Source organism: Oncorhynchus masou, chromosome 12 (genome assembly GCF_036934945.1).
Source record: "Oncorhynchus masou masou isolate Uvic2021 chromosome 12, UVic_Omas_1.1, whole genome shotgun sequence".
Taxonomy (NCBI): domain Eukaryota; kingdom Metazoa; phylum Chordata; class Actinopteri; order Salmoniformes; family Salmonidae; genus Oncorhynchus; species Oncorhynchus masou.
This window is the reverse complement of record NC_088223.1, coordinates 49,757,299-49,766,898: the sequence shown is the minus strand read 5'-3', so window position 1 is coordinate 49,766,898 and position 9,600 is coordinate 49,757,299.

Here is a 9,600-nt window from a genome sequence, read left to right as displayed (position 1 = left end):
CCATCCATTATGGATGGGCTAGCTAGATCATCTTCAATGAATTCTTAGGGAAGTGATACACCCCTCTTCTAGTGGTGCTAAAGACTGAGAGGCCATTAATATTGATGGTAATTCCTCACATGTTGAAATCCAAGGCCATCTCAGCAGGAGGGGTAGCCAATCACACCAGAGTGGAGCACAACTCTAGAGCTCTGCTTGAGATGGGATAGACCTCAGTACAAACAGTGTTATAAATGTGAGTGCACACAAACCGAGAAAGAGACAGAGAGGGTCAGGATAAAATGGGGAAACTCAAATAAAATATTGGCAAAAAAAACAACATTTGTTTTAATTTATTTGGTAGAGCATGTCTATTCGCCACAGAAATAAAGAAATGTAGTACTGTGGGGAGAGCCCTTCCGTGCAGTGAGGGTGGAGAAAGCATACAGATGTAAGATCTTAATTTGAGCCAGTTTGCTACAGCAGGAGAAAAATCTTGCAGCAACAGGAAAAGTGAATTATTATATGGATTATAATTAATGGACATTTTTTGTTGGGGATGATACATTTTTCATTCAGGCAAATCAAGTCTGACATTTCAAAATGGAAATGACAACTTTAGAAGCTTTTTTAGACCTTGAACACACTATAAGTTAGCATTTCCCGCTCTGCGGGGGAAGATTCTCAGCAACAAAAGAGCGATCAGATTAAGATCATGAGTTGTACATGGTCAAGACCAAAGGGACTAACTGTCACTCATGAAGGAGGAAGTACCACTAGGCTCATAAATGTCCTGCATTGGAATTGATTATGGTATTGATGACAACACAGAGGACAGTGCACTTCCTTGACAACAATCGATAGATGGACCTCGAGCCCTGGGTTCGTAGATTAAGGGCCGCACTGTGTGGTACTGTAATCTTTCAGATCCTGACCTCTCAACTTCTGAGCTGTTACTGACCACTCATTTTGCTACCCATTGTTATGTTTGTTGGGAAACCTTTTCAAGTCACACACTTAGCCTCAGGATAAAATGCATTACTGTCTTAGTATCTCGTGAGGTCAACTCTTTCCTCAAATCTCATTTACTTTCTTATGATATAAAACACTGTTATTTGGTATTTGTATGAGTTATTCATCAATATTGACAGATTCAAACGAGAAACTTACTGTGGCCACAGTGCTATTACCGCAGACATGTGACTGGCTTTTCTGAGGATATAGAGACAGCTAGATTTTACTGAAGGCATTTTACTGAAGGCATTTTACTGAAACCTGAGTCCCAATCAGTGCAGGGAATGGCTACATAAAGTATGTGGATACGTGAACATCTCATTCCAAACTCATGGGCAATAATATGGAGTTGGTCCCCCCTTTGCTGCTATAACAGCCTCCACTCTTCTGGGAAGGGTTTTCCCAGAAGCACGCCGCCATTGGCCTCTGGAGAAGTGGAAAAGCGTTCTCTGGAGTAATGAATCACGCTTCACTATCTGGCAGTTCGACGGGCAAATCTGGGTTTGGCGGATGCCAGGAGAACGCTACCTGTTCCAATGCATAGTGCTAACTGTAAAGTTTGGTGGAGGAGGAATAACGGTCTGGGGCTGTTTTTCATAATTTGGCACTACGCCCCTTAGTTCCAGTGAAGGGAAATCTTAACACTATAGCATATAACAGCATTTTAGACGATTCCGTACTTCCACCTTTGTGGCAACAGTTTGGGGAAGGCCCTTTCCTGTTTCAATATGACAATGCCCCCGTGCAAAAAGCGAGGTCCATACAGAAATGGTTTGTCGAGATCGGTGTGGAAGAACTTGACTGGCCTGCACAGAGCCCTGACCTCAATCCCATCAAACACCTTTGGGATGAGTTGGAATGCCGACTGCGAGCCAGGCCTAATCGCCCAACATCACTGCCCGACCTCACTAATGCTCTAGTGGCTGAATGGAAGCAAGTTCCCGCAGCAATGTTCCAACATCTAGTGGAAGGCCTTCCCAGAAGAGTGGAGGCTGTTATAGCAGCAAAGGGGGGACCAACTCTATATTAATGCCCATGATTTTGGAATGCGATGTTTGACGAGCAGGTGTCCACATACTTTTGGTCATGTGGTGTATGTCAGAGACAAAAAATGTCAGAACAAGGGGTTCTGTCAAGGTAGAGATGGACCTCACTAGAAACAAACATCCTACCATGATATAACAAATGATTGATTCTGAATTATTGATTGAATTGAATTTGGCCTAATAGGTTCAAATGAAATGATTGTGATTGTTCGGAACATGACAATGACTTCTTGTGAATAGAGTGGAATTAATTCTCCATCGGACACACTCCTGAAGGAACGCAGATATGTAGCCAAGATTTGAGAGGAGTTCTGCAGCAGCCTCGCCATCGTCTGTGAGTACCAGAGTCGCCATCTACTGGTGAACAAAGGGAGCCACCCATTTAAATGGGAAATCTACCATTCAAACAAAAACAAAGCGCCTACCCCAGCCACTTTCGGGGAAACAGCTGAGGGATGGGGCTGGAAAAAATGTAACCGCTTTGAAATTCATAGACAGAGCTATGGATGCAAGGACTGACCATCCATGACGTTACAATTACAGTCTTAAGCATGTTTTGAGGCTATGCTTTTGTTTACAAGCAAATAAGTAAAACGAGCTTATATGTTGGGTTCTGATTAGGTTAGACAGTTGAACTAAGCTCACGAAGCCTTTCTAAGTTATATTCTTCAAGAATCAAAGGCTGTGTAGGGTGAGAGAAAGAAATGTATGTAGCAAATGCAGATTGAACCTTTAATGTAATGTAGAGACGCGCGCCGACTGGACAATGCTCTTTTCGGTTTAACTCCTGCGTCCTCTCTCCTCGGTCTACTTTCGACTCATTTTGAAAAAGGTCGAAGGTAAATCGAGGAGAGGCGGCCAGGAGACTGAACGTGGGCGAAAATGCGCTTGTATGAAATGAAAAGCGCCTTCCTCACTGAGCACACACTGGTTGAATCAACGTTGTTTCCAAGTAATGTGAATGAAATGACACTGAACCAACGTGGAATAGATGTTGAATTGACGTCTTTGCCCAGTGCCCACTCGCACATCACCAGGCAAAATATGTTTACAGGGGTGGGATCCCAAAATAAATGTGCAAAGTGATAAAAACAAATGAAGTTAGTTGTACAATACATGTTTATTAAGTAGAATATTGTTTTTAAATGTAGACTATGCATGCTTTTCTCCTACAGTACAATATAATCTGATTCAAAGAGTGGTGGAAAAACTACTAAATTGTCATACTTGAGTGAAAGTAAAGATAGCTTAATAGAAAATGAAGTAAAAGTGAGTCGCCCATTAAAATACTTCTTGATTAAAAATCGAAAGTAACTGGTTTTAAATGTACTTAAGTACAGTGGTGGAAAAAGTAGTAAATTGTCATACTTGAGTAAAAGTACAAATTACACTTAAATGCTAAACATCAAATCCCTTTTATTTAGCAAAACAGACGGCACAATTTTTATTTTTTATTTTATTATTTACGAACAGACAGGCACACTCCAACACTCAGACATCATTTACAAATGCAGTATTTGTGTTTAGTGAGTCCGCCAGATCAGAAGCAGTAGGGATGACAATGTGTTATATTGATAGGTCCGTGAAGTGGACCATTATTGCTGTCCTGCCTGAGCATTCGAAATGTAACTCGTACTTTTCGATGTCAGGGAAATGTATGGGAGTAAAAAGTACATATTTATTTAATGTATGTAGTGGAGTAAAAGTAGTCAAAAATATAAATTGTAAAGATACCAAAAAAAAACCAACGGTTTAAAGTAATACTTTAAAGTATTTTCACTTAAATACTTTACACCACTGGGTGTGGCAGATATCAAAAGTATTCCGCAGTAGGATAGACTTCCTCTCCAAAAGGAGGCTATCGAGGAGGGGAGGACCGTTTTCCATTTGTCTGCTAACGAATTGACACAGTCCTCGACTACCTATTGGCATCCTGGTCACGTAGGACAGAGAACGGAGGACATACTTTTGCCCAAATGAGAAAAGGCCAAGGTATGGCCATCTGTGCACTTCTAGAATTTGTTAACCCCATTATTTGTTAACTCTCTCTTTCTCTCCCTTGCAGTTAGTCGGTGTAATGATTAGGGCTCATTCACTTGTTCAAAGGTGCAGTAAGAGTTGTATTTGACACCTGGTTGTTAAGGATTTCTGCTGTGGTTTTGGAGTGTGGAGTCAGGGCTTGATTCATGCCATCTGGGTAACTGTCTGTTTGGGTCGACTAAAGCCCACCAACAGGGTCATTATCTCAATGCAGTAGAATCCCACTGGACAGCCATATCATTCTGGTTTGAGATGTGTCAGGGCCACTAGCAGCCATTGTTGAGAACAACGGTAGGATTAAGTTAGGTTGAATCAATTTTCACGGCAGAATACAGCAAAAGAAACAGTCACACAGCCATGGTTGGTCACTCCGATATAGAGGGATTTAATAGAGCAGCCCCCCTCCCCCCTCTCTTATCTGCCTCAGAAATGCTTTACCTCAACACATACATGGAAACATGGACCTTTCATCCTTCAAGCAGAAGTTGCTTCTTGAATTTGTTCGATATGGAAGTGATTATGGATTCATCGGGAACCATTTTGGTGGGACAGAAAATGTGAAAAAAAACTTGATGTTCCTGTGTTTTATATTTCCACACTATGAGATTGGAATAATACTGTGAAATTGTGAACATGATGATAATGCCCTTTTTAGTGTAAGGGCTGTTTGAAAAGACCGACTGAAAGTTCAACCTGTTTTGGTGGGGTGGAGTTAATAGACCAATAAGAAAGAGAGTTCCAAACTCTCGGCCAATAACAGCAAGTTTTCAGTTTTCCCCCTTCCCACTCAGACCACAGTCCTAGCAAAATTCTTATTTGAGGAATTTCTCTTTGCTAAGAAGCTATTTTTGTTTATTTTTGACCATTTGAATTGAAAACAATGACAGTAAGGTACTTCATTGTTACCCAGAAAGGATTTGATATTGAGATAAAAACAGCTGCATTGAACCTTTAAGATTGAGTACTGAGCTCAAGATAAATTGCTGCATCAACCATAGTGCACTAGATTTAGCTATGCAGCAGAGGGCACTCTCTTCTAATGTAAATGTCAATTTTCTGCTACTATTTTGAATAGTACAGGTAAAGTGTAATATAAACGGGATAAAATGATATGTGCCATCATGTAAATATGATGACATATCCAAAGATTTAATTTATTTATATTGAAACCAAACCCACAAATCGTCCAAAACCCGGTTGGACGACTAAATTTTTTAAATCATAGTTAGTGTTGCGAACAGCATCATAATACTCTCATCATCTCACATAACCATTCATGGAAAAAGACAATAGAATGACAGAACTAGCCAGTAGGGGGCATAGCTTTGTCTCTCCCTTGTTTTGTGACGAGAAAGGCCTCTAATCTATATCATTTCTCTCACATCTCCTCTTCCCTTTTCATCCATAAACAGATAAATAATCACCTATTCAATCTGTCAGCCATTCAACTGTTTATTCTCTTCTGTCAAGTGGTAGGCCTGCTATAGATTGATCATCACGATGAGCAAGACCATAGTTATTTGTATAACTGTGTGGGGGACATTTGAAAAGAGACAAAAACAGCAAGAGCTCCTTTTATAAGGGAATGGGACACCACTACTTTAATACCCTCCCACCTCCCTCTCCCCTCTTCTTCCACATATGCTGTATGATCAGATCCTCAATCTGTACTTTAAAAATAAACCTAAAGTCCAACATCGTTCTCTTCTGATGGCTCATATAATGGAGGTTTAATGTGCCATCCAAATTCTCACAAAGACTCCTTCTTAGTATCTCCTCATAAAAGCTACTGGCCCAAATAGAATATGTAGTCTTAAGTGAGTGGTCCATTGTCCTGTATGTCCTGTATGTCCTGTATGCTTATATTGGGGATCTTTTCATAGGTACCGGAGCCAGCAGTGAAATATAGAGGTGCTCCTCCAAGGTATTGTACCCTCTTCTCACTTTTCTCCTCTGCGATAAATAACTTTTAGAGGGCAAAGGTTTTAATGTGAAAACATTTGAAATACATGGACAGATTTTGTGGTAATACATTTTTGGGTAAGGATTATGTTTGGGACAGGTTACAAGAATGCATGTACAGTGTTCAGTTTCCGTTTTACAAACCTCATCTCATCTCGGATTGCAATTGTTCAAATAATAGCCTGTGCATTTTTGTCTTTGGGTAATGTGATGTTAGCTTGTTCAGGTTTTGTAAACTGTTAGGTTATCGTCAATACAGGTTTGTCTGTGTTCATGGATCATACTTTGTAGTATGAATGGCAGGTCATTTGATAAGGGATATTAGAGAGACTGTATTGTTGCTGTCACTGGCAGCCAAAGATCTCAATACTTATACTCAACAAACTCTGAGCAATCACGGGTTGGATGACACATCACTGATCATGTACATGACGATGTACTTTATTTGACCTCTGAACTGGTGGGTTTGCTGTACGATTAATACTGGTTAGGCTAGTGGTTTACTTTCTCTTCATTGACTTTGTCTTCACATGAGATTCAATAAGAACACAAGCAATACGTATGGATATATAGTAAATCAATACCTTGTATACTACTGTTGAAGACTCAATAGTAGGGATTTTCCTTTTTTTTCTCAAATTATTTTAAGCTTCACTATTGATGCTGCTTCTGCTTTTTGCTAATACGAAAACACACAGGGACATGGAAAGTTAACCGTAGTGTCAAAGATCATATTTACCCATCAATTATACAATGAGCATATTGTGACAATAGTGAGTAAGGATCAATTGATACATTTCTCATAAGTAACACAGAGATGAGACAGTCACAAATATCCTTTGTTCTTACATTGCCACTGCTAGTATTGGAATAGCTTCAATTACAAATGTTCTTCCATATCAAAGGCTGTGATCAAATTAAACATTACAAAATCAAAGTCACGCCGTGAGTAATATTTCAAATCTTTCTCACTGACAAATATTTCAATAATATTTCCAACGCATTGAAACATCAGACTCTCACAAAACACGGAGGATCCTGATACAACATTTCATCCTACCAGGGACAAGAACATCTAAAAATGGCTACCATCCCTGAGTCATATTTTTTCTTGACAAATTAATGCAGTGCATGACAGCTCGTAACATAATCTTAGCCTTTCTTTACATACACAGACATCAAAAAAAAAAAAAACGTGTTGGTTGGGTGCGTTTAGGGATGCGTTCGTTAGATCTATTTAATCCATTTGGCCAGTGAATGACTTTGAACAAATTCAATCTATGCTATTGTGTCTGTATTAAAGATCAGGCTCAGAGATGTTTCAGCTTCCCGATGCCTCAACACCCTTTGTCTCGTACTGGTGCCCTTAGGATCATGAGAGTGTTTTGATATTGATTTAATAATGTAACTCGGTTACTATGAACTGAATCTCGTATGCTCAGTACTTGACTTGGACTGAATTAGGTGCTGGTATTCATTTTGGATGCTGCTAATGTTTATATTTAGATGCAGGGGCTCCACAATACGTCTGAGCTAATGTTCTATGAGGAACAGGAGATCAAGCAGTAGAATATTTTAAGTCATGTACTGAGCTCCGGTGAGCTCCTGCCCAAGGCAAGCACTGTGAACGCTGCCTTTTGAATTTTGAATTATTAAGGAGCTTGCTATTGAGGCCTGCATTCAATGCTTTGCATTTCGACCAAAGACAGAAGGAGTGATCATCAACAAGGAATTAATTCATGTTTACTCTGTGGTTGCGGAGAATTCCTTTTCAATGCCAAAGGCCTCTGAATAGTAGTTGCATGAGATTGCTGATGCCTCTGATAAAAGAGGCCACTTGAACGAATCTGTATATAACGTCCCAACACGCTAGATTGGTTAGTGCACATGTTTATTGCCTATCACAAACATAATATTACCAATCCAATTGTTGTTGCGTTTTGTTGCGTGAATTATCAATTTGTTTGCTTATGGGGTTATTGAACACGCCTTACTTCTGAGAAATCTGCGCGAGCCCTCGAACCATGGATCACAATAGTCACACTGACTCCTCAAATAGGAAACAGAGGGGACATCCCTGCAGCTAGTAGATAAAAAAAAAAAAAACATAACTAAGGGGCTGGCATTTCTTATATGGCCGAGAAAGTAGATGGATAGCAAAGGGAAATGCTTCTTGCATCCAAAAAGTAGGTCCATGTTAATGATGGGGGAAAGCTTCAGGATTTCCTCACTTGCACGTTTTGATCCGCCAGACCTACCGTTTCCAATGGCTCCAAACTGTTTTTACAACAATGGGATTACGATTAAAGGCACCATTGAACGTCTTCAAATTTTAGCTCCGTTTTCCCCGAATTAGAAATGTCATAGACCAGGATACCTGGATAGTTCATTCTTGTATTGATTTATTCATTTCGTTAGAGCTACGGTCTGCTGCACCTGGTACTCTATGTGATAGGCTACCTACGGAGGGCCGCCGTAATGCCCCAATCTGATCCGTGACACCGCCTGGAGTTTGTTAAACTTGATTGGCACTTGGATTGGAACCGGTGCTATGGTTAAATAATAACATGAAAGTAAAGCTCTTCGGCCACGCACACCATTTATTTATTATTTTTAATTTAACCTTTATTTACCCAGGCAAGCCTGTTAAGAACAAATTCTTATCAACAATGACAGCCTACCCCGGCCAAACCCGAACCCGGACGACGCTGGGCCAATTGTGCGCCGCCCTATGGGACTCCCAATCATGGCCGGTTGTGATACCAGTGGTGGGTTTGGTATTGAAAAAAATAAGCATATGCAGAAAAGTGCCTCATACCTACGGTAAAATATTGTGATGGATTGTTGATGTTATTTTAGTCAAAAGCCTGGTTGCCTCTTTCAGGAGTCTGTCAATTGGCAGCAAGTGGATCTTCCAGCAAGACAATGACCCCAAACACATATCAAAATCCACAAAGAAATGGTTAATTGACCATACAAATAAACATTTTGCATTGGCCATCTCAGTCTCCAGACATGAACCCCATTGAAAACCTGTGGCTTGAAATGAAGAGGGCAGTCAATAAGCACAGGCGAAGGATATCAAGGATGTGGAAAGATTCTGTATGGAGGAACGGTCTAAGATCCCTCCCAAAGTGTTCTCTAATCTCACAAAACATTTTAGAAAAAGGCTCAGTGCCGTCATCCTCGCAAGGGGAGGGTGCTGGAGTAGTACTGAAAACAAGGGTGCCAATGATTTTGACCCTTGTCTTTTAAAGTTATTATTAAACAACATATTTTTCTGAGCAATTGTATTGGTATAAAATATTAATATACAGTACCAGTCAAAAGTTTGGACACACCTACTCATTCCAGGGTTTTTCTTTATTTGTACTATTTTCTACATTGTAGAATACTAGTGAAGACATCAAAACTATGAAATAACACATGGAATCATGTAGTAACCAAAAAAGTGTTAAACAAATAAAAATATATTTTTTATTGGAGATTCTTAAAAGTAGCCACCCTTTGCCTTGATGACAGCTTTGCACACTCTTGGCATTATCTCAACCAGCTTCCC